Raw genomic sequence first — 27,500 nt, 5'->3', positions numbered from 1 at the left:
GAAGTAGTAGAAGTAGTAGAAGCAGTAGTAGTTGTAGTAGACGTAGCAGTAGAAGTAGTAGAAGAAGTAGTAGTAGTAAAAGCAGTAGTAGTAAAAGTTGTAGTAGAAGTAGTATTTGTAGTAGTAATAGTAGTAGTAGTAATAGTTATAGTAAAAAAATAGAAGTAGTAGTAGTAGTAGCAGTAGTAGTACTTGTAATAGTAGTAGTAGTAGTAGTAGTAGAAGTAGTAGAAGTAGTAGTAGTAGTAGTAGAAGAAGTAGAAGTAAGAGTAGAAGTAGAAGTAGTAGAAGTAGTAGAAGTAGTAGTAGTTGTAGTAGCAGTAGTAGTAGTAGTAGTAGTAGGAGTAGTAGTAGTAGTAGCAGTAGTAGTTGTAGTTGTAGTAGAAGTAGTATTAGTAATAGTAGTAGTAGTAATAGTAGTAGTAAAAAAAGAAGTAGTTGTATTAGTAGCAGTAGTAGTAGTTGTTGTAATAGTTGTAGTAGTAGTACAAGTAGTAGAAGTAGTAGTAGAAGTAGTATTAGTAGTAGTAGTTAGTAGTAGTAGTAGAAGTAGGAGTAGTAGTATTAGTAGTAGTATTAGAAGTAGTAGTGATGCAAACAGAACAACCATCATGTGGTAGGTGCCAAAACAGAACAACCATGATGTGGTAGGTGCCCAAACAGAACAACAGTCATGTGGTAGGTGCCCATTCAGAAAAACCATCTTGTGGTAGGCACCCCAACAGAACAACAATCATGTGGTAGGTGCCCAAACAGAACAACCATGACGTGGTAGGTGCCCAAACAGAACAACCGTCATGTGGTTGGTGCCCGAGTAGAACAAACACCATGTGTTAGGTGCCCAAACAGAAAAACCATGATGTGGTAGGTGCCCAAACAGAACAACAGTCATGTGGTAGTTGCCCATTAAGAAAAACCATCTTGTGGTAGGCACCCCAAGAGAACAACAATCATGTGGTAGGTGCCCAAACAGAACAACCATGACATGGTAGGTGCCCAAACAGAACAACCATCATGTTGTAGGTTCCCAAACCAGAACAACCATGACGTGGTAGGTGCCCAAACAGAACAACCATAACGTGGTAGGTGCCCAAACAGAACAACCATCATGTGGTAGGTTCCCAAACCAGAACAACCATCATGTGGTAGGTGCCCAAACAGAACGACCATCATGTGGAAAGTGCCAAAACAGAAGTAGTTGTAGTAGTACAAGTAGTACAAGTAGTAGTAGTAGTAGTAGTAGTAGTAGTAGTAGTAGTAGTAGTAGTAGTAGAAGTAGTAGTAGTAGTAGTAGTAGTAGTAGTAGTAGTAGTAGTAGTAGTAGTAGTAGTAGTAGTAGTAGTAGTAGTAGTAGTAGTAGTAGTAGTAGTAGTAGTACTAGTACTAGTACTAGTAGAAGTAGTAGTAGTAATAATAGTATTGGTTGTTGGTGTAGTTGTAAACAGTAAAGATAGGAAGTAAGTAAATTAGTAAATAGTTATATTGTGGAAAGTGCCAAAACACAAATAGCAGTATTAGTAGAAGTAGTAGTAGTAGTAGTAGTAGTAGTGGTAGTAGTTATAGTTGTATTAGTATTAGTTTAAGTATTAGTAGTAGAAGTAGTTGTAGTAGTAGTAGTAGTGTTCCCGCGGCCGAAAATCAGAATCAGAAAAAAGAAAGACGGCCAAGATAGCCCTTTATCGGTTCGGTTCATTCAATCTTTGTCAAAAATATGACATAGTGGTCAAGTTTTTGAGTCAGAAACGATTTTTACTTTGATTTGCATCAAGAAAATCATTCTTCTAAAATACTCAAGTATTATGTGAACAAGTCCCCATATATTTGACCTTTGACCTTGAAGGATGACCTTGACATTTCACAACTCAATATGTGCAGCTCCTTGAGATACACCTGCCAAATATCAAGTTGCTATCTTCAATATTGCAAAAGTGATGTCAAATGGTAAAATTTGACGCAAACCAACCAACAAATTTGACCTTGAAGGATGACCTTGACTTTTCACCACTCAAAATGTGCAGCTCCATGAGATGTATATGCGTGCAAAATATCAAATTGCTATCTTCAATATTGCACAAGTTATGGCCAATGTAAAAGTTTGACGCAAACCAACAAACCAACCAACAAACTAACAGACAGGGCAAAAACAATTTTTCCCCCAGCATAGACTGAGGGACATAAAAATACAGCTTCTAACGCTTCTAAGTTCATTAAGGACAGTTATAGTTGATAGACGAATGGGCAGATGGAAAAAAGAAAACGAAAGGCATCAATCTCGTTTTGTCTCTATCTACATGCTGCCTTTTGACAGGCTTACTAAATGTAACACACCAAGAAAGGGTTTTTTCAGATCTTATGTATTCACAAAAAGGAGATACGTTAAGAACACAGAATGAAACCGATCAAATTACACATTTTTCTTGAAGAACAAATTTTATTAAATCAAACATTATGGGCACTTGAGTTTTTATAAGGTTTTTTGTAAGAATTGTACCCCACATGACCCAATGTCAAACTTTGCTTAGATATCATAAAGAAAAACATCCTAGTCAAGCATCATCATTATTGGACCACAACTATGGCCTCTAATGTGTTTACAAGGTTTTTGTAAGATTAGACCCCATGACCTAGATTTTTTCCCCACATTACCAAACGTCAAACTTGAACTAGATATCCAGACAAACATCCTGGTCAAGTTTCATCATTATTGAACCAAAACTCTGGCATATGGCGTGTTTACGAGGTCTTTGTAAGATTTGACCTGGTGACCTATCTTTTGACCTATCATGACCAAACATCAAACTTTGCTTACACAAATAAATATTATGACCAAGATTCATAAAATCTGAAACAAAATTTTGACCTCTAAAGTGTTTGTATATAATGTAATGAAAATTTTGACAATCTAAGGGGTATAATTATGTCATTTATTATGCGATTTTGCTCATTATCAAACTTGACTGAGACCTTGTGGCCATGTAGCTTCTCAGCAACTTTGATAAATAATGCTTGAGAAATGTGAATGCTAGAGTGTTTACAAACCAAATGTGGACGGACGGACGTACGACGGACAAAGACCGATCGGATCCTAAAACCTCACCTGAGCAATCAGGTGAGCTAAAAAGCGTGTTTTCTTTTCAACGATCTGAGCCATTTTCCAACTTGTCCGAGATATCAATAATACCAATGTCTTGACTAAGTTTCACGATGATTAGGCAAAACAGTAACTTCTAGAGTGTTCACAAGGTTTCTCTATAGTCATATAAGAAAAACCTCCCCACCACCCCTGGCTGCCATGTTTTTTGACCGATCGGGACCATTTTCGAATTCATATGAGATATAAATAAAACCAATGTTTTCACCAAGTTTCATGACGATTGGGCAAAAATGTGACTTCTAGAGTGTTCACATGCTTTTTTTACTATATAAATATGAGAAAAATGCGCCACCCCCCTGGCACCCATGTTTTTCAACAGACCGGGACCATTTTCGAACTCAACTCTCGTATCTAGAAAAAAAAATGTTCTGACCAAATTTCATGAAAATTGGGCTAAAAGTGTGACTTCTAGAGTGTTCACATGTTTTAAATATATACACTTAGAGAAAACTGCCCCGCCCACTGGCGGCCATGTTTTTTCATCGATCGGGACCATTTTAGAACTCGTCCGATATATCAATAAAACCAATGTTTTAACCAAGTTTCATGATGATTGGGCAAACAATGTGACTTCTTGACTGTTCACAAGCCTTTTTTACTACATGTATATAAATATAAGGAAATCTGCCCCGTCCCCCTGGCAGCCATGCTTTTCAACGAACCGGAACCATTTTCGAACAAAACTCACATATCTAGGAAACAAATGTTCTGACCAAAGTTCATGAAGATTAGACCAAAAATGTGACTTCTAGAATGTTCACATGTTTTCACTATATGCATATAGAAAAAACTGCCCCGCCCCCTGGTGGCCACGATTTTTGAACTCTTCCGTGATATCAATAAAACCAATGTTTTGACCAAGTTTCATGATGATTGGGCAAAAATTGTGACTTCTAGAGTGTTCACAATGTTTCTCTATAGCCAAATTAAGAAATCAGCCCGCCTACTGGCGGTCATGTTTTTCAACGGACCGGAACCACTTTTGAACTCAACCAACATATCATTTAAACAAACATTTTGACAAAGTAACATGAAGATTGGGCATGAAATGTGACTTCTACAGTTTTTCTTTACACGGTTTTTCTTATAGTTTACCTAGTGACCAAGTTTTTGACCCAGCATGACCCAGTTTCGAGCTGGATCGAGGTATCATTGGGACAAATCTTCTGACCACGTTTCATGAAGATCTGACAAGAAATGTGGCCTCTAGAGTGTTTACAAACCAAATGTGGATGATGGACGGACGGACGACTGACAAAGACCGATCCTTAAAGCTAACCTGAGAAATCAGGTGAGCTAAAATGGATTACTTTACAAATATTGAATTATTTATAATTTACTTTATAAAGTCACATTGTTACACCATGTAACAACATAAGTGAATATAAAAAAGTAAGCTGGCTATACACGAATAAAAAAAATTCTATTAATTCCAAAATACAGATGCTCAAATAAAAACTAAAACTAATCTAATACGCAATTTCTGAATTATAAATATGATACGACAACAAATAAACCTCTTACAAATGGCGGACATAAAACATCAAAACCAATATTTAATGAAATCAATTAATGAATATACAGTAATTTCAGAGTATAACAAGCAAATTCGTTGAATTGATATCCCCCGCAAAATAAATTTTGTTTATGGATGGGTGTAGAACTAAACGAAACGGTACAATTGAAGGGTTGTGCATTTTGTCAATTATTTTTGTTAACTCATGTGTACCTGTGGTGGGTTTTCAGACTATAAAATACAGATATTATATTTTTCATGAATCAATTAAATTGATAGTATCATGACAAAAGGAGAAATTGCTTATGAGCATTTTCTTAAATAGAAATCTTACAAATTGCCTCAAAAAGTAACAACATACAAAAATAACAAACGACAATAGCTGAAAACTAAGACAGAAGAGGATTCTTGAGCGTTCAATATTTATTGAGGTAAATTAAGAAGTCTTGCCTTTTGCACGAAAACATCAAATCTTAATATACACTACATTTTCAGAGTGTTGCAGAGCGAAAACAAAATCCCTCATGACATACGTAGAAATAACATAAATAAGTTTTTAAGGTTAATCATCCAGCATTCTTAAGTACGACCTTACATGAAGCATTTGTGTACCCTTGACCCTTGATGTGAATCGTATGACCTTACATGAAGTATATTGTGTGACGCTGACCTTAACCCTAGACAAGAACCTTGACCTTAAGCCTAGACATTAATCTTACATATGACACACAGCAAGGAAGAAGATGGAGAAGAATTATGGAAGTTTATTACAGAATCCCCTAAGGCAAGTAATGGCTTAATAATAAATAATTCTACAATGTGTGACCTTTGAAGTGTGACCTTGACTTTGGTCAAAAACACATAGGTCTAGCACTGCCTGATAATTGAGAACAATTACATCAGGCCATTTTGAGAATCCATTTTAGTATGATAGAATCCTTACCAAACGCGGCATATTTAATCAACATGTGTGATTTTTACATTTGTATGTGCCTTTGAACATGACCCTAGCAACCTGGATCATATATTTGACACTCAGCTAAATTATGGAGAACAATTGTGGACAGTTATTACAGAATCCATTGATGCATAGTAAAGGAATTACTAAATAATGAATAATTCATCAAATTTGTGACCTTTGACCTCAATGTGTGACCTTGACCTTAGCCCCTAGGATTATGTTTGTTGAATGTGAAGCACCCCGCAGATGATTGAGAACAAATATGGCAAGTTTCATGGTTCTGGCTCATATGTTAATATTAAAAAGAATTTTTTCAAGATACAAAGGGCCATAACTGCGTTATTAACAGATGGTGTACAATGCCATTTGGCGTGCATCATGCTCTTATCCATATATATATCGAGGGGTGAGCGGAAGACTGTTGTAATTCATATTAAATAAAGAAGGAGATAAGACAGTTTTCCGTTCAGCCCTCGATATACTCATACCAAGTTTCAATGAAATCCTCAACATCACCTCCAAGTTATGGCTCCGGACACAAAAGTTCCAGCCGAACGGAAAGACAAACGGACGGACAACGCCAAAACAATATCCATTCGCCTATGGCGGGGGGTAATGGGAGAGCGGACACTCAATACGGACCGACCGACCGACAGACAAGTTCAGTCCTGTATACCCCCCTCAATTTCGTTTGAGGGGGTATAATTACTTTTTTATCTACTTTTACTCTTATTACAGCTTAAGTGTTTTTTAGTCGAAATGAAATGGCCATGATTGTAATTAATATCAAACGACGTCTAATGCAAAATGATTACCTCCGAATGCTGATGGTTGGTAAGCACTGCCGACAGGATTTGCCAATCCGAAGGCTGACGGAGTGGCTCAAAATGTTGGCGTCGTAGAAGGGGCGTTACCTCTAAACACTGACCCAACACTTGTGTTCTGACCCCGGAAAGCTGAACCAAAGAACGACATAAAATGTCAAATGTTTTCATAACATATAACTATGATTAAATTAAGTCCTCAACAAAAAGTGGTTTGTTTACTGTAACAAGCCTTAACAGGAGGGTCAAACGCCATTTTGATCTTACATGAGACCCCGAGAAACTTAAATGTTCAGAGCAAGAAGTTTTCTCTAGGTTTCGCAATAAAACTGCATTAGCACCAGACAGCCATGTATTTAACAAACCACCATCATTTTAACTCACTTCATATATCAAAGCAACACAATAATCGTTTAGTATTCTAAGCAAGTTTCAGGTTGAGTGGGTTGCAAACGTTATTTTAGTGTTATAACTGTTTACTAAAGCCAGACAAGGAAAACTGCCTCACCAAATGAGGGCGTCGCTGTGGCAGCCTGCTGTTGGGAGGCGCCAAACTTGAACACGACCGGTGTAGAACCGGTGGCATTGTTGGTCTTCTGTACTCCAAAGTCAAATGATGACTGGACACCATTGCCAAATACTGGAGCAGGATAGCTATCCTGAAAAATAGGCAAGATGTTAACAACAAGTGTTGCAGTAATTTTATATCGCTGTTGAATTTCAAGGCTGGTGAGAACACCTTTCCATCTTAAATGATCTTAGCTCTAAGCACGTAAAGATAAGTTACATTTTGCATATGTATAAATTATGCAAGTCTTCAGCAGAAAAGTTAGGAAGGAAACCGATAGGCCAAAGGTATTTCACCACCTCTTTTGAAGATCTGGTATATATAATCATTCTCAAATAACCAGCTGAATTGATAGCTGGTTAAAACAATACAACACTGAAAAGTGATGCAAACAAGTGTAAAAGTGTTTCTTTTTTATTCCAAAAATAAAGATTTATGTTGTCAGGTTTAGCATTTTCTCTCTCAATTGAAATTTTATTAAGACTTACACGTGTGCTAAAAAAAAATTAAACATAATTTAAATGATTTAATATGAGTCTTGCTCTGGAATAACCAAAGTTACCGGTAAATGAAGGTATATACAGTGTCGTCCACAAATTATAATCAGGCACACATTTTTCCCTTAATGGTATTTTACATTTAAACAGTGTCTCTTCTTCAGTTGGCAAGAATACAGTTTAAGCAGGAAGTGTCATCCCAGATTAGCCTGTGTGGAATGCACAGGCTAATCTAGGACAACACCACCACATGCTTTGAGCCCCATTTTCCAAGAGCAAGGCTCATACTGTTAATTTAATCAATTTGAAATGATCACACCTGTGCATTGCTTGTAGCTCCAAATGCAAATGGCGAGCTGGTCGCGACCGGCTTATTGGCCTGACCAAACTGGAACAGCCCCGAGGAGGCAGCCGCTGATGTTCCTGTCGATGGTAATAAAGAGTTCTCTGCAGAACTATTGATCATCCCAAACGACGGTGCAGCAGCAGTGAAACTATTTGTCAGTCCAAATGACGGGGCAGTGGTAAAACTACTTGTCGCCCCGAATGAAAAATATGCATTACAACTGTTTGTCTGTCCGACCGTCAGTGGCGCAGTAGAATTGTTTGTGTGCCCAAATAATGGCTGCGCAGTAGAACTGTTTGTAAGAGCAAATGACGGGGTAGCTGTTGAACTGTTTGTCAGCCCAAATGACGGGTAGCAGTGGGAACTGACGCTGAGTTCATTGCAGATGACCTTAAAGAGGATGGGTTACTACTTGTTCCGCCCAGAGTACCAGTCGATGTTGACTTGTTGGCCCCTCCAAAAGTAAACAGTCCGGTGCTCGCAGTACTCAAGGTCTCTGCTGAAGTTTTCTGATCAAACACAAAAAGGCTTGGGGTAGCAGCCGTTGAACTGCTGGAGGCTGTATAACAGCAGTCTTCGAATTAGCCTATAAGCCCGAAGCCCGAGTCGATTCTTGGGCCGGTCGGTCGATCCTAAATGCTTATAAAATAGCCCGATCGGTCGATTAAATATTTGAGCGTCATATCAATGACCTAATTTATACGCGTTTTTAAGAGGCACGATTAAATTTGCTATTTAAATGCCTAAAATGACGTTATACGTTTAAAAGCATGCGGCCGCCATTTTTCTAAACTGTCGTGTAAACATCGTGTATGTTGCTATTTAAAGTAATGATGCAATTGACGCCCAATCAAGAACAGGTTATTCAAACTGAATATGCGTAGATCATGTTCCGGGATGTTCGCGCATCGGGCACTTTGTAATGTTTTAAAATAATGACCAATCTAGAAGCGTATTTAATTTTAGAAGCGTTTTCCGAAAATGTATTTATAATTCATGAAAAATGGACGAAGTAATTTTTCAATCAGAATAAAAGAGTCTGTAAGGGATATTGTACGCATTGGGTTTAAACAAAATGATCCTTATTACAGTTAGGTTTCCATGTGTTTTAATCAATTATTCTTGCGTATTAGAAGACAATTGTTCAGCGTATTTTTAATAATTGTAGTACTTTCGTTTATTCTGTAATCTCGTTCTGCTACGTGACCTAATTTGCTACTTATAATCTGTTTACGAATATACAATACTTTTCACGGTTGACACATGCTTATTAAAACATCAGGAGTAAATTAAAGAAGCAGACATTGTCACTTGGCAGATTGGGCAATTAACACACCCAGTGGCCTTTTGTTCTGAAGCCACATGCCGACAATTCAGAAATTCACCGGCGATTGTCCTAGTAATAATACGATAATAATCTGTTATTTTAATAGGTTGATGTATTTTTGAAGTTCTTCGGATATTTTTAAACATGATAATAATTCGATTGCTTTAAAATAAAACCAAACACCGGTCCAACTGATTAATGGAATCATTGAATGAGAACATGTGTAATAATAAAGTTACAATAAACAGCATAATTATCTGGTGCATTTTGTATAAAATGCATTTCAAAAGGAAAAATAATACCCTTTATTACTTTAATCACATTCATCTGTTTTTACTAATGGAAGAAGACTTTCTGATTTTAAATAACTATTTTGGTGCTCCTGGCCAAAAATGTCATAAAATTTAAATTGACCTCGGGCTATAGAACATGTCTTCGGGCTATTCAAAATTCCATCTTATTAGCCAGAAGGGCTATTTGGCTAAAATAGTTAGCGTGAAGACTGTAACAGACAAAATATGTTAAACCATTACACATCAGATACGTACTTATACGAACTTTGACACGCTTGAAGTCTCTCAGAAAAAATCAAATGAAAAGAACCTTATTATTATTTACTTTTTATTGGCATCTTGTCCAACCCTAAGATACTGATAAGAAGCAAACAGCATAAAGGCTGAACAGACTTCGAGTAACATGCAGGCTGTTCTAGTTATATGATGGTTGCATATACCCTGGTAGCTATTTTTACCTAACTTCTGAATGGGAAAGAATAAATGATAAGTGAAATATGATAGCCAAACACAAGCCAAACTTTAAGCCAATGCAAACTAAGCTAAATAAAGTCATTGTTAGTCCCCCATCGGTGATACCGGAGAAGACTTATGGTTTGCGCTCTGTGTGTCTGTCAGTAACACTTTTCTGGGCCCTGGGATAACTTTAAAGGTTCTTCATATTTTTTTCATGAAACTTGAAACATGGACATAAATTATGTCAATATGGAGATTATGCGGGTCATTTCATTTTGTTTTTACGTCAAGAATTCTGGTTGCTATGGCAACAAATAGATTAGAAATATTGCTAAAAATGGTGGGTTCTGCGATAATTTTAAAAATTCTTCATTTTAAACAGGCTCATCAGGGACGACACTTTCTTTTTTATGGACTTTTTGTGTTGACTGGCGTTTAGGCTGACAGTGGCATTACTGATTAGCCAGTGTGTACTGCACAGACTAAACTAGGTCAGCACTTAACGCAAACGCCTTTAGCCCAGTTTTTCAACGTAAGGTAGTACAACTGTAATGGGCAATATTCCAAAACCCATTTAAAGTCACTATAACGCTCAAAATCAATGAAAATTCCGTTAGGTATTTCGTAAAATAAAGTAAACACCTTAACAATCAGTGTTCCTTATAGCAATAGCCAAAATTTCAACGCTAGATGTGGTATGATTACTTAGATTTTTGTAGATACAAAATGCTCGTATTTATTTATTTGTGGCCACAATTAATTCCGGGTGTGTAGAAATACCGAAATCCCCGTAATTACCGAAATCCCCCAAAATCCCCAGTTTCCCCCGAAATCCCCAATTATATTTATTATTTATCAAAATACTGCGGATAATAAGATAGACTATTGCAAAATACAATCTATTCACTGATGAAAAATTGTTTTTATCCATGTTTGGTAGTGAAAAACTAAAATATATACATAATTATTAGGATTCCGAGTATGAATCCATAGTGCATGTTTTCACAAGCACGATCAGGTACAGAAATCCCCGCTGTAAATATTATTGTTAAGTTTTTGTCTGTACCTCTTCTTTCTAATATCAAAAAGCCACCCAGATGATTTTTGGACACTTGAAGAGCTTTACAAATTACTATTATTGATAAATAATAAATATTATTGGGGATTTCTGGGGATTTCGGGGGATCTCGGTAATTACGGGGATTTCGGTAATTCTACACACCCGGAATTAATTGTGGCCACAAATAAATATAAACGAGCATTTTGTATCTACAAAAATCTAAGTAATCATACCACATATAGCGTTGAAATTTTGGCTATTGCTATAAAGAACACTGATTGTTAAGGTGTTAACTTTATTTTACGAAATACTTAACGAAATTTTCGTTGATTTTGAGCGTTATAGTGACTTTAAAGTATTATTTTTATAAACTTCATACCATATTTGGTCTTATTGAACATTTTTATGGTGGCTTTCCATGCACACATTATTTTGGTGATTTTTTATGTATGATGACCCATAATTTGAATTTTCTTCTTACTTAAATTTCCCCTGGGGATAAATACATTCAATAAACTCATATGTTTTAGAATTGTTGTTAACAATGTGTGTATATCTAGTACAGGATATTATTCTAGATGAAAAAATAACAATACAAGACAATTGAGTGATAACAATAATGACAAAAATCTGCTTTATTATGTAAGGTCCTTCAAACTACAAGTTTGACCCGTGTATGCAAAACTTGACCCATACAAAATCATATTTTTTATAAGTTGTTTGTTATTTCCTTAGAATTTGAGCATTTATATTTTTATCAGAGACATGTGATAAGCTTAAATCGAAGTAAAAAAGCATATTGCACGCGTATATTTTGAACAATTCACTAAAATCTAATAGGATCATAAGAAATATTTTGAACGAAATTCAAAACCACAAAATGGCATATGGTCAAAAAATGCAAAATAAACAGAGTCATTTACCAATTCAGTTAACACCTTTAATGTTCTTACTCACTTAATACATATATTTAATACAATATGCAGTTATGCTAAAGCTGTTAACATAAATATATAACATTGATAGATTGAAATTCTCATGACCCCGTACCTCACAAACTTATAGTCAATTAGTAACACTATACAAACAAGAATATTAATGAAAAATTTCACAAGAGCCATGTTAACATGGCTATCCCCGCCATAATGTGTTTGCTTGTATGAGAACATTTGTTTTAGAGAGTAGAATAATATTTGTAAAACATGGAACAAGTGTCATCTGTGACTAAACGGATACAAATTTACTATGAAATAAAATTAAGGGAGATAATCCAAAAACTACCGCCCATAGAGTTATGGTTCTTGTTCACTGCACTTCTCCATCTGTTTATATTTCTAGTTTCAAGTAAATCCCTTCAGTAGATTTAGAGTTATGCTAAAGACAAAAAATTACTTTGAAATTAAATAAAAGGAGATAATTAAAAAACTAAGGTAGATAGAGTTATGGTTCTTAGTTACAGCACTTCTCCTACTTGCCATCTGTTTATATTTTAAGTTTCAAGTAAATCCCTTCAGTAGATTTAGAGTTATGCTCCGGACAAACATTAATTTTGTAATTTTATAAAGAGATTATTAAAAAACTAAGGTAGATATAGTTATGGTTCTTGGTCACTGCACTTGTCCTAGTTGTCATATGTATATATTCTAAGTTTAAAGTAAATCCATTGCAAAAGTATATTTGGAGTTATTCTCTGGACAAAAAATTACTTTGAAATTAAATAAATGGAGATAATTAAAAAACTAAGGTAGATAGAGTTATGGTTCTTAGTCTCTGCACTTTTCCTACTTGACATCTGTGTATATTTCAAGTTTCAAGTAATCCCCTTCAATAAATTTAGAGTTATGCTCCAGACAAGAATTTACTTTGAAATTATATAAAGGGAGATAATTCAAAAGCTAAGGTAGATAGAGTTATGGCTCTTGGTCACTGCACATCTCCTAGTTGCCATATGTTTATATTCTAAGTTTAAAGTAAATCCAATGATATAACTGAAATACTCATGAGAAATTCGATGAAACAAACTTCTCATTTGGCTAAAAATGGGGTCCATAACTTTCATAAGTAAAGATGACAAGAGGGCCCAAAAGGCCCAAAGTCGCTCACCTGATATACTAAGGAACTGACCTGCTCACTGCAGCCCCAATATATCATTAGAACAGATGTTCTGACCAAGTTTCATGCAGAGTGAACTATAAATGTAACTTTCAGCGTGCTCACAAGGTTTTGATATAGCCACATTAGGATAAAATTCGCCGACCCCTGGCGGTTATGTTGAATTGGTCCAAGATAGCATTAAATAATTGTTCTGACCAAGTGTTATAAATATTGGACAATAAATGTGACGTTCAGAGTGTAAACAATGTTTAACTAAAGCCTTATAAGGAAAATATCATTGGGAAAAACCTTTACATCAAGTTTCAGTAAGATCAGAAATAAATAGACAATGTTTTACTAAAGTAATATATAGCCATAAAAGGAAAAATGTCCGCCTCATTGACGCCATCTTTTTCAAGAAACCAGAACCATGTTCAAACTCGTTCAAGATATCATAAGAACAAATGTTCTCACCAAATTAAATGAAGATAGGACATTAAATGTGACTTTTAGAGGGTTAATAAGTTAAATTATAGCCATATAAGGAAAAATGCCCTGCCTCCTGGGGGCCATGTTTTTTCCACCAACCGGAATAATTTGCGAACTCACCCAAGATATCATTTGAACAAATCTTCCGACTAAGTTTCATGAAGATATGATGATAAATGTGGCTTCAAGAGTGTTAACACGGTTTTACTGTAGCCATATAAGGAACACTGCCCCGCCCCCTGGCGGCCATTTTTTTCAACCAACTTGAACCATTTTTAACTCCTCCAAGATATCTTTGGGACAAATCTTCTGACCAAGTTTCATGGTGATCTGAAAATGAATGTGGCTTCAAGAGTGTTAACAAGGTTTTGCTCTAGCCATATATAGCCATATAAGAAAAATGTACCGTCCCCTTGCGGCCATGTTTTGCAACCAACTACAACCATTTTCGAACTCGTCCAAGATATTATTGGGATACATCTTGTGACTAAGTTTCGTGACGATCGGACAATATATGTGATCTCTAGAGTGTTAACAAGGTTTTACTAAAGCCATGTAAGGACAAATGCTCCGCCCTTTTAGGACAATGTTTTTCAACCAACCGAAATCATTTTCAAACTCGTCCAAGATATCATTGGGACGAATCTTCTGACTAGGTTTCATGAAGATCGGACGATGAATGTAGCCTCTAGAGTTTAAACAAAGTTTTACTATAGCCATATAAAGAAAAATGACCCTACCCCTGGCGGCCATGCTTTTCAAGCAATCGTAAACATTTTCGAACTCGTTCAAGATATCGTTGAGACGAATCTTATATGGACAATAAATGTGGCCTCTATAGTATTAACAAGGCAAATGTTGACGCCGCACAACGCACAAAAAGCACATTGTGCTCAGATGAGCTAAAAGTTTAGACCTCTAGAAGTTATACAGTTTTATATAAGCGTTATAAAGTCTATGAACATAGATACAGAGGACAGATGGACAAACCAATTCTTTATTTTCTAACTAGTGAGAGCATAAATATTCTCTAACAATATACATTTGTCACCTTTGGCGAGTTAATTTCTCAATTCGGAATTTTCTTTTTCAAGCTTCGAATACCTGTCTTGAGATGCCCTCAAACTTTCAGCCATTTGGTTGTACTTATCCTGAAGAAAAGAAAACCATATGATGATATAAATGTTTCACTTCATTACAACTTTTAAAGTCTCATCCCGCTATTTGCTGAATACAAATGACTCTGCTTATCTAGGACAATGTACCTATAGTTGTTGCGAAATCATTATATAGGTTAACATCTCTCATTGTGGTCTTTTTCTTAAGAATGAATACCATGTCCATTCCCCAATCCTTCAAAAACCCTGAATTGAGACTCATTCTTCTAATACATCTATATTAATCCAGGAATACAATTCATATAAATGTTTATTCCAGCTTTTTTTATATAACATTAATTGACATACTCAGCACATTATGTAAAATATTCTTAAATCATTTATATGTGTCAACAACATTGAATTAATTAGTGGTAACATAAACTTCTATTTTATTAATTGCTTCTTAAATACATTGGTGGTATCAATGTGAACTTCTTTAGCGTAAACAAACTGAATTTATACAACTAACCAGTATATCTTCATTTCCATTTCTTTCCTCCATCTCAAAGGTATCCTCAATTTTCCTCTTTTTCAAGGATGCCGGTGAAAATTCCTTCCTCAAAGTGTGTTTAATCATTTCTTTAAATCAAATTGGTCTCAAGTTATGGTATTTTTAATGTATGCTTTACTTTGCAAATATGAATTACAGATATCACAGACACATTTAATAGTTTATTTGGACTAAACATGCTTAATTTATAAAAGCTAGTACATACAATTAAATCAGATAATTTTGGTTGACCATGTATTGTGATATATAGAACCAGTAGATCCTTTTTACAAAATAGGGCGACTGAGAATAGAGATTATATTTACCTTTGACACAATTGCAGGACTTTGTACCTGTGTTGGTTTTTATTAAATTGGATTGGTCATGATTGTTTGTAGATTATTTGTTGATATTGTAGATTTATATTTTAAGAAGAACTTATGCTTACACTTTATTATTATATTCTGTCAGACCTTGGCTTTTCAGGATTTCGAGACATGTTTTTATTTTATCGTCTGACAATTTCATTAACGGCCGGAAAAAACTTTTCCGTAATTTTAACCGCAGATTCTGATTCCTCCACCAGGACCCAGACGTTCTGCTCTAGCTGAGCCATTTGGAGGTGCATGCCATAGCTTTGTTGGAACCGCCGCATATCCTAAAACATTTCCAATTCAGGAATTACATTACATGTTTTTAGCAAATGCTTGTGAACATGCTTTAAACCACTATTAAAAACTCTGCAAAAATAATAACACACAAGACCTAGCGTGCAGTTTTTCTTTTGCTTTGATAGATATAGATTTCATGTTAGTACTAAGTAGTATGGTATAACGACAGTATGGACATATTTGAGGAATAATATCTTTCATAGATACATAGTGGTTTTATGAAAATTAAATCCAATAAGTGTTATAATAATGTACTAGCTGAGTTATTAGAATATTTAGTTTTTATCTATTTTCAAGAAACAGTGAAATGACCTTAAACCTTCACTAAAATGGAAATAGCATAAATCAAAAGAGAAGTGAAAAACACATGATTATCAAAATCACTTAAAATGATATACCACATGTTTACCTTCACTTGGAAATGGAGGATATTAGTGCTTTCCAGCCTTTCATGCCCGCTGGGGCAAGGGGCATGGAAGGTCGAACCTGTCGCATCAATCTCACTTTGTCAACAAAGGTGATTTGCTTATTCTTTTCCTGAAGAACCACATTGTGTTGCCATCCCATTGTCAATGCTGTGGCTTTAGGCAGTAGTGAATACAAGTTCACTTAAACGGTGGACAGCTTGACTTGTCCTCTTTGGAGAAGACATTGGAGAGCTTCCCTGGTGTGGTTTCCACCAAGGGTCTCAACTTGAACTGCACCTGTAATAAAATGATTACGAAATGAATGTCATACCATTTTTATGTTTGTGTTTTTTTTCAACTATATAGCAATAATTTTCCCCGAAAATTTCTTAAAACAATAATGATGAAATTAATTCATTCAACTAGTAACGACTAGGTACATTTGTTATTTATTTGTGTACAGGTAATTTACTATGATATTAAACTATTAAAATCTAAATTTTCAGAACTGTTAAAATGAGGATGAATTACTAAATGTATATAGGTCTCGAAAAGGGCAGGTATTTTAAAATGCAAACGATTCAGTTTTGTTAAATACTTTTTGTTTGTACACCAGAATTCAAAACTAAAATATATCATTCCCAAAAGTATGATTAAGGAATTTTAGTCAAATTCCCCAGGGGCAAAACATTAAAGAAAAAACATGTTCTTTTCATGTTTGCCTTCTCACAAATCTAAATAATGTTAGAACAACACAAATACTAATCTTCAGTTACAGTTCAGATATTGGTGCATTTGAATTGAGAGTTGAGAGCATCAAAAGCAGGAGATTTCTTTAATTATAACTCTTTAGTATCATTAGATTTATTTCAATAACTAATATAAATATCAAACAAATATCTACTAGCTGATTTATACCCACCTTCTGTCTTTAACATGGTAGGATCACATCTTGGTACCATTCCCACTAGGATGGTTAGCGGTTCAGAGATTCCGAACTGGAAAGAATCCATCAGGAACTTAACATGCTGCCGGTCAAGACGTCTTGTTGTTCTTTCTGGTGCGGGTGGTATTAAATTCTCGATGTGGACATCAAAAACACCTTTAATTAAAAAATGATAAACATTCCAAAGTAAATACAAATTTAATTAAACAAAGCTGTGGAGGTCATACTTTTTGCTCGTTCAGCCTCATGAGTATGCGTTTCCTCATTGACATCCATTTAGTAATTAAATTCTTATAACTAAGACAAGTCTCACAGTCATAGACATGTGTTATTATTATTTTATGATTACTAATAAGATCTTAATGTACATGATGTCATGTTAATCGTACAGAAGTTTTGTTTCATGTTCTATGTGAAAATGTGTGTACTCTCGAATTTGATGACATTTAATTATTGCTCTACGGAAAAATGCATAGAAGAGCAAACAATTGCTTTATTTTAATACTTGTGTTGAGATAAGGCATAATACCTTTAATGATATTCTTTAGAATCATTTAGAACTCATTGTTTCAATATATAAATAAAAATGTGAAAACCGTGTTCGTAAAAGGACTGTGTATTTTAATTTAAGGTGTTTAAAGGAAAATCTAAAAAATATCATATCCAGAAATGTCTTTACCCAAGTATTTATGTTGTGCTTCCTTTTCATGTTTTGCTGAAAATAAAACATGTAATAATTGAAAATTTTATTATTATTTTTTGATAATACATTTGAGTTAAAACAATACCAGCTGCAATGCCTTTAGTTTACAATTGTTTCAAATAGTAATGATTATCTAATGACAGCTACGTTTTATGGGCAAAGAAACACTATAAAAAAGAAAGAGCTTTTTACCATAGGTTGCTTAATGTGTGTAAACCTTAGAACTCAGTTCTAGTCGTTTATGATTTGTTGTAAAATCCAATCGATGTTGTAAATTTCTCTCTCCTGCTAGTTAAGTTTCACAAACCAGTTTCAATTAACCACTGCAATAACAAGAAGGATTTGGAAAACAAATCCTAGCTTAGTCAATCCCTAACCCCCATTTTTCGGTTGCATCATCAGTGCAAAATGTAAAGTACTGGTAACTTTTGCTGCAGTTTCAACTTCCATCATCCCCATCTCCACATCACTTTGGTCAGACAGATCCATGTTTATCATATCAAGCAGACTCTGTTGACATAGAATGAACAATAGCATGTTACCTAGAATGAACAATAGCATGTTACCTAGAGACATGAACATTACAAGAATTTGCGTTGAATGTGTACACATAATGCACATAAGTAAACTTCATAACAAAATCAACAATAGCATTCATCATACAGAATTCTGCATATGATTAAATTATCAAGCTAAACCACTGTAGCGATCACAATAATGGATTTTTTATAGATTATTTGTATAGGCTATTTGGCAGGAGTTGCACGGCTTTCAACACAAGAATGTATAATTTTAAAAAGTAAGGAAACTTATGTTAAGACACAACGACTAAGTCACTTATGTTTCGTAGTACAAAGTAACGAAGTTAAATATAAGTCAAAAGCACATAAGGTGTGTGAGAAAAAACATACCATTTAAGGACTGGTCACTACTTTGTATATTGTCAACCGAACTTGCAAAACTGGAAGTCTGCACTGCAATATAAATATCATTGATTAGAATTTAAACTTTTGAACTTAAAACAAACAGCACAATTAGCCTTATTGTACAAAAACTAAACTGTGATTAACATGCCCAATTACTGATCATAACATGAAATTCAAGCAGTTACCTTTTCACTGTAATTTTATTAAGAGCATATTATAATTTTGCCATTACATCGATCTTTTTCGCTTCTTTTTTAAGTACCGGAAAATGGCACTTTCTCAATTAGGAAAAGAAACCTAATTTCTCAATAGCTGTCAAAACAAATTCCAATTGAACGTTTAAAAAACAACATTTGAAAAATAAAATAAAATGCGACATTTAGTTTGTTTCCCTATGCAGATATATGGCTTGAACCTAAGTAAATATAATATTGACAACTTGATAACACTTTGTCATCAATTTTAAAGTATTTGGTAGCAAAAAAAAATTCAAAAACACCAATTTCCCAATATGAAGATTTCACGACGCGAATGTTTCTAATTTCTGTTTTTTTTTGCGTATTTTATTTCCCGATTGGGCTGGCACCGGTACTTTTTACAATTGGGCAACACAACAATCGATGCATTATAAAAAGGACATAACTATTTTTCAGCACCAGCAAAATCATCTTAGTAAGTTAGAACAGTTACACCATGTTTAAGTAATATTTATGCTACTGCATTTGTTAGTCTTTGACAAATGTAAGCTGCTGTTTTTAGTCCCATGGATAAAACAGTATCACAAAATATGAGCCTTTTGTATATGAATGACACTTAATTATAATCACCGGGAAAATGTTTATCTGTCTATTAGCCCGTTTAAGATCCTTTTTAAGCAACAAACAACCATTCCCCTTATCTTTTATCCATTCACATATTCTGTTGTGTTAAATAAGTCATTTAAGGCAGAACATTGAAATCTACAATAAAACCCCTATATGTTACATCCTTTATTGGCACAGAGTTTCATGGGGTCGAATAATACCGGAGCAGATAAAGTGTCCTATATATTGACAATTTTATACTGAGCTCGGCTATATACGGTATGCGGATGTTTGCACGTATCACATGACTCACATGATTGTGTCACAGCCCTTCCTCCAATAAAATCGCCTGCCTCGTCTCTATTCGAATCCTTCAGTCTTCTAGAATCCATTGTGAAATGGTGTTTAAACAGGTTTCTACTCTCGATTTGAAAATCGATGTGTTTTTTTAAAGTTTAATATATACCTCATATCTTTTACATAAAACACGAAATTATCGACAAGTATATTTCCTATATACTAATACCAACTTATATCCATATAGAACAATAAAATACTATTACTGTCCTAGTTCCGTCTACGCCCTATCGCAAAGTTAATATCCGTGTCATTATAAGTCGTTTGAGTAATATAAAACCTCGTCGACATTCTCCGGCATTATATCGTAAAGGTTCAATTAAAACCGACTATACCAATTCTTTTTTACGCATAGCGTGTTACGTTCGTTCCACGTTATCGGCTGTGTATAACTTAGTTGGGTGCAGTATTGATCGCTGAATTACGGGAGATTAATCCAGCTATCAGTGGTGATATTCAGGTGGCAGTACTGCCCAATGCAACACATTTAAACGGGATAAGGACGTTCAACGAAGAGTCGTACTCGTTTAATGTATCTGAGCCATATCGGGTATCGTCTAGATCCTGACGATGATGGGGACGGTCCAGGTCTTGGATTAAATGATGTTTGGTTGTAATTTACTAATAGATTTGAAAAATGAACTTAAAAAATGCAGCCATGGAAGTTGCAAAACTTCCAAAATTGAGATAATAAAATTTCAGAAATGTTAGAATAAGCACGTTTAACGATAAAATTAATGTATAAACATGTATATAAATCTATACATCTGTCATTGACGGAACTGGTATATGAACAGCTATTAAAAGGAACTGACCATAACAAAATCTTAAATATATACTTTCTTTTAAGTTAAATGCCAATGCACATGATTCGTTGTCATCTTATTCACTAAGTACGTAATATAATAACCTATCCGATCATTACGATTACGAAAAGGGTATATTCGTTGCTTTAAACCAATCTCCTTGCTGAAATCGCATTCCTTGTTTAGCTGAGGCCAGTTTCAGAACATGTGTTATTATAAACAATTTAAAAAAGTGCTAAATTAATTGTCTCTGGCCTCCGTATCTATCTGAACATGTCGGGAACTGTCACAATATGGTTTCTATGAAAATTAATCTCAAACGTTCGATAAGACAACCAACGTTTATGAATGCGATAACCATAATACAATTTATATTCTCAAGTACAATAAAGGCACTAAATACCCAAATTGAACAATTCCAATCCAGTTATAGGCGGAATTGATGAACATTAACATGGCTTATGCAATTATATGTTTATCCCAACAATATACTTCTAATGATGGTATTTCATACGATTGGATTTATATATTTTGATTGACATGTCGTATTTGTAACAGATGCGTATACATGAACATCATTTAAAAATAAAAACCCGACACGAAATTTGTATTTTGCAATAATAAATTTAGCTAATTCTACACACACATAGAGTTATCAGAATGCAAACGTGACATGAGGCTTTCTTGTATAGAAAATGGATGACGGCAATTGAGTTTTAATCTTCATTCATTATCATGATAATAGACAGAGTCGTATGTTTAGAAATTATTTTCGAATTCCGATTTGATATACATGTTGTACACCTGACCGGAGATTTTTCAACAGGAAATTACCATAGAAAAAATTATCTCGTCGCTAAGTTTAACCCTTTCTTAACGTAAAATGTTTTAATGCTCGTGTATTGAGCCGAGATTAATTAATGATAGTATAACCTGTGTTTACCTTGTGATACATCAAGCTGGGATTGTGTATTCGAACCAAAGCGATATCGAGCAAAGGACGAATACCAATGTGAGTATTGGGTAGTTCTATGCTTGATTCGCTTCACGACATTCAATCAGATACACGGCATACCCGTTGATCGTTTTATAAGAAAGGAATAGGCGACAGTGAAGGTTTCTGGTTTGATCATAGATAGTGTTACATAGTGTCAAGAAATAGATAAAGGAACATGACTGTGTTATACTGAATAGTAGATCCCGTAAGAGTTATCTCAACTGTGAATCTTGTAATTATATGATTATGCCTCATCGTTTATTGTACACTTTTAGCTTAGGTATGTACAAATGTATATTTATAATACCGGCTATATTACAACAGGTAGAATACCATAATAATAATATTGTTTAAAAAAAATAATTTTCATTATGCTTTCAATTATCCAAAGCCGTTAATTGACATACAAGGTAAACGTGTACATGGCGATTCCCATTTAAGCTGTTCGATCCACCCTACGGTTGTTAATTTACAGATAATTTTGTCGAAGTCTAACCGCTCAAGTTTTTTTCCCGAGCGTGTCTTATCATCTATAAATATGTATTTTTAATCCGCAACGTAGCAATGAATTGAAATGCTATTTTGGAGAACAAAAATAAGAAGAAAATTTTACTGATATGCGTACAAGAACGAAAACTCCGTTAAAATCAAAACAAAAATCAATACATTGAGTATGATGGGCTGACAACTTAATTTGTTTTCTTGGTTAAATCATTCATGTGTATTGGTGGGTTTGTGTCTGACCAGAACGTTAAAATGTTGAAGGTTTTGAGTAACAACGTGTGTTGTCTCTGCCCCAGTAAATTCTCGAATACATAATGTGATTTAGTGCAAGCATGTGTTCTTTTTAAAATAAAATAGTTACAAAGAAAAGATTTATTTAATCTGATATCACTTCTTTAATATTATTGTTTTGCTTATTTTCGTTAATAAACAACGGAACAATAAAGGAAATTAACGGCTTTTCTAAAACACTTAAAAGATGCTAGCTTCTTAGGCATTTTACAGAAGCGACACGTTAAAAATTACGTTCTCATCGACGTTTATTGATAGTAATTGAGCTTTGGGCTTATGTAGGATATGTACAAATTGTATTCTTTTGGATAAACGTGACAATCCGATCGTGACAATAAGAAAATGTAATGTTCGGTTCTAGAGAGGTCTTTAAATATGCATATGCATTTGCCAATATTTTACGCGCTTAACAACACACTAGTTAAGTTGCATGTAACAAGAATTAAAATACTATTACATGCACACGTTTAAGGATGTTAAAATGTTAAAAACATTTTGTGAAGATATGTATAACAAACACATTTACAAAATAAGAAATGCACATTACAAAGGCAGTTCAAAATATTTTGATTTTTTTATAGATTAAAATTAGTAACAATACTGTTCTAATATAATTTATCGGAAAAGTATTCCGACTTTAACTAATATCACCACACACGCACATTATTATACAATATGCGTGTGGACAGCATGCTCACATGGAAAACACCTTAATAGTCACCTAACTAATTGCCAGTGATATCTTGTACAACGGAAGTGTCCCGGCTCCTGAAGCGCTGTTGGACACCGCCAGCTTGATTTCATCCTTAGATACACATAAGCTGTGTGGCAACATCAAATCCATGAGGTAGGTACCAACTACGTCACCATCAACAGTCATGTGCGCGATTGCATGGTTATTCTTACTGCACACCAGCACTGTGTCGTCAGGCCCTACAATGCACTACATGGTTCCCGGATGTTGTTATTGGTGACTGCTATAGATGTGCCATTCAGGTTGTCGTAAATGTACACTGTGTGAGCTTCCCTGTCAGTTAGTACTAACGTGTTCTTAGACTGGACATATGTGCACATACTCTCATCTATTTTGTACGTTTTCACATGAAATGTCACGTGATCAAAGTCAGATTTCACACCGTCCACAGATAACATTCTGGCAGGGCGGTGGTCATCGTATGAAATCACGGCCATGCGTAACGGAGACATGCAGGATATATGGTAGAACTTGGATGTTGTGTTGATAATCCTCGTCAGCCTTATTAAATTGTCTTTACTCACAGACAGAAGACACATTAATTTACCTTTTCCAAGCGTTGCAGCAAATTCATCTGATGACAACCATAACAGAGAACATGGGTTTGTATTGAACTTGTAAGGTGTTCCTTATCACTGCAGCAGCTCATTCAATATGATACATTTGCAGTTTTAGTTATCCACGGCTACAAGTCTCCCGTCCGGCAGGAAGTCCAGTCCAGTGAGGTACGGTTCCTTCACATCATCTTCAGTCTTCGAAAGATCCACGGACACGAGCAGCTCCAATGAGATAGGTCTTGACAGGGATGATAAGCTACTCGGACGTGTTTCCGCTGTAATAATAATAATAATAATAATAATAATAATAATAATAATAATAATAATAATAATAATAATAATAATAATAATACTAGTAATAATAATAATATTATTATTATTATATTTAATTTTAACAATCATTATTATTTGTATGATTGGTCTTTTATTACATACTATTGTATGAAAATGAGTGCATTAAACGCAATCTGTTAACATATTTTTTTAGTGTAATTAAATTCATTTACAAATGAAATTCGTATATTTCAATGATCTTAAATAATAATGTCACGAAAAATATATAATTCAATGTATTGCGTTCAAGATTCGAACATGTCAATATCATCATCGTGTTGATCATCGTCAACTTGTTGCAATGCCTCTACCGTTGAAGTGCAAACAAATAAACCATTATATAAACGATGTTTCTCCATGGTCAACACACCGAGGCAATGGTAGCTTACCTGAACTTATGTAATAAATGAGTTGCACATTTTATTGATGTGGTAGCGAATAAAAGGTATGATGTTTACACAGAAAATCTGTAAATTCTTTGTTAACTTCTTAAATGACCTGATTTTCCTTATAATTATAATCAATGTCATTACATTTGTGTGCTTTGCATTTGGCTTAAAAGTAAGTGTATGCCAATAAGCCTATAATAGTTGTTGTTGTTGTTGTTGCTGTTGTAATGTTAATGTGTGAGTTCAAACGATCCCGTTTATTGAGATTAATTTTTCTATAGCATATGTTATTCGGTTTTATATTGGTAGATTGAAAATGTTTGATAAAGTAAGTTTGTATTTTCACGACTACATTATTAAGTAAAAGTAAGATTTGTCGACAACATTCCTTAGAAGGATCCTTATTCAATATTATAATTGACATACCGATTTTTTTGTACAATGTTCGACGTTTTTTCTAAACGTTCTGTGAATAATACCGAACCAAGTATGTCAGTGTTATTTAGAGATGCCGTGTCGATATTTGCTTTTGGACTTACTCTTAACCAAATTTTAAATTAGCTACATTAAATGTATAATTAAGTTGTTATAAACCTTATTTTAAGTTACGCATGCTTTCTGCCATGGGTTACGTAAAGTGAACAACTCGCAATCATTTATCTTAAATTAATTTTCTGATTGCGATTTTTGATAAAGCTTTTTGAATATCTTTTTTTAAATATTTTATTCATCAATTAGTATAACAGATGGAATAAAATGTAGAGAGTCGATGTATCAAGAACAAGGTGGAGCGTTGTAGCCTTATGACCGAATTTTAAAATTATGATAGTTTATATACAGATAAACAGCAATTTCCTATACACTCTAGTTTTATTATCCCCCGCCAAAGGCGGAGGGATATTGTTTTGGCGTTGTCCGTCCTTCCGTCTTTCCGTCCGTTTTTCCGTCCGTCCGGAGCCATATCTTGGAAGTGCTTTGGAGGATTTCATTGAAACTTGGTATGAGTATATATATGGATACGATAATGATGCACACCAAATGGCTTTGTACACCATCTGTTAATAACGGAGTTATGGCCCTTTGTATCTTGAAAAAATGCTTTTTGTGTGTCCGGAGCCATATCTTGGAAGTGCTTTGGCGTATTTCATTGAAACTTGGTATGGGTATGTATATCGATAAGATGATGATGCACGCCAAATTGCATTGTACACCATCTGTTAATAATGACCCTTTGTATCTTGAAAACATGCTTTTTTGAGTGTCAAATATAACACCTTTGTGTCCAGAAGGATATTGGCGGGGAATATCACAACGAATTTGCTTGTTTTCCCGTATTTTGTAATATAATATAAGAACAAAATAAAATTATGAATCAAAGTAAAACGGTTCTAAAATGTGCTACCCTTAAGCTTGAAAATAAGAATCGACCATCATTCCGAAGACCTCACATACCTTTTGATCGCGTGATTGTACCGGCAAGGCTGTTCATGAATTACGGTAAAAACAGTCGATATATTCCTATAATTTTATAATTTTATATATGTGTTGCGCATGCTAGAATTGCTTGTAACGGAAAGCCTTCCTTAGCATTGAACATATTGATATTTAATCATTAAATATTTTAAATATGTCATCAAAATATAGTGGATTACGTATATAACTATAATTAAAATAGTACGGTACATTGAATGTTATGCTAAACACTCAATCGCACTTGTATCGCAACACGTTTGTAAAGTTTATTTCTCAAACAACGGCTAAAGATATCAATTTAACTTTCATATATTTCCAACATAGAAATCATTCATCTACGACGATCTAATACTTCTGTACCACTTGCGGGTGTGGTTGCATCGTGCTGAACATTGTAAAACGTTATATGGGAATTTCATTGATTTTTTTCTCATAGTTTAAGTTCCTTAACCATTCTAATTATAAAAAAATCATTTGTCGCACCCGATTAAAAAAATAGATAAAAGAAATACGGTTTAATTTGAAACATGCATATACAATAACATATTATTTTATTATGTTATTGTTTTCAAATACAGGAAAATGCACGTCAAATTAACATATCATAAGCAATATGTGTACATATAACTCCTACCTAAAAAACTGAAGAAAATTGGACAATAGTTGTATTATATACGTCTAATTTACCATTCATAAAATGTATATTTATCATCAGCTTAAATGTATCCATCTTGTAGCAACAGAGGCTGTATGGTAATAAGCATAATATATAAAAACAAATCTAAAATTTTGCGAATGAATATAAATATGAATGCCTTGCAAGCAAATATAATAATGTCACATAGTTCGCAGAGTCCATTTCTGATTTCTTTACGTTTTATTTCTGCTTATTAACACAACACAACGTTTTCAAAATGTTTGTCAAATACGGAGACTGACGCCCTCAGTGCCGTTCGACACCGACAGCCTAGTGCCATCCTTAGACACACATATGCTGAACGGTAACTTTATATCCACTGGGTATGTACCGAGTATTTTGCCGTCAATGGTCAGATGCACGATGGAGTTCTTCCTCATACTGCACACCAGCACCGTGTCACCTGGCTCTGGACAGGCACCACGAGGTTCCTGTATGTTCTCATTAGTGACTGCTCTAGACGTGGCCTTTACGGTGTCGTACATATACACTGTGTGAGCGAGCTTGTCAGTCAGTACTAACGTGTTCTTAGACTGGACATACGTGCACATACTCTCATTTATTTTATACGTCTTCACAGGAAACGTTACATGCTCAAAATTAGAGACAGAAGACATACTACTTTACCATCACCACACGTTACACAGAGTG

At 34.5% G+C, this 27,500-nt stretch overlaps 2 protein-coding genes and 1 long non-coding RNA gene across 7 annotated transcripts in view; all 3 read right to left on the bottom strand.

Annotated features, from left to right (window-relative positions):
• The window catches only part of LOC127868310 (uncharacterized), a 525,576-nt gene that overhangs the window by 365,927 nt on the left and 132,149 nt on the right, over positions 1-27,500 (bottom strand). The window lies entirely within an intron of this gene.
• LOC127868308 (uncharacterized) overlaps positions 1-27,500 on the bottom strand; it is a 501,779-nt gene that overhangs the window by 361,042 nt on the left and 113,237 nt on the right. The gene's annotated exons all lie outside the window — the stretch shown is intronic.
• The window catches only part of LOC127868317 (uncharacterized), a 101,120-nt gene continuing 89,316 nt past the window's right edge, over positions 15,697-27,500 (bottom strand). The window contains exon 3 of the long non-coding RNA XR_008044075.1: positions 15,697-15,779. This is a non-coding gene — a long non-coding RNA (uncharacterized LOC127868317). The remainder of the gene's footprint in view (positions 15,780-27,500) is intronic.

The sequence above is a fragment of the Dreissena polymorpha genome, chromosome 2 (genome assembly GCF_020536995.1).
Source record: "Dreissena polymorpha isolate Duluth1 chromosome 2, UMN_Dpol_1.0, whole genome shotgun sequence".
NCBI classification, from domain to species: Eukaryota; Metazoa; Mollusca; class Bivalvia; order Myida; family Dreissenidae; genus Dreissena; species Dreissena polymorpha.
The sequence above is the reverse complement of the archived record's forward strand: the minus strand, read 5'-3'. Positions and strand labels throughout refer to the sequence as shown.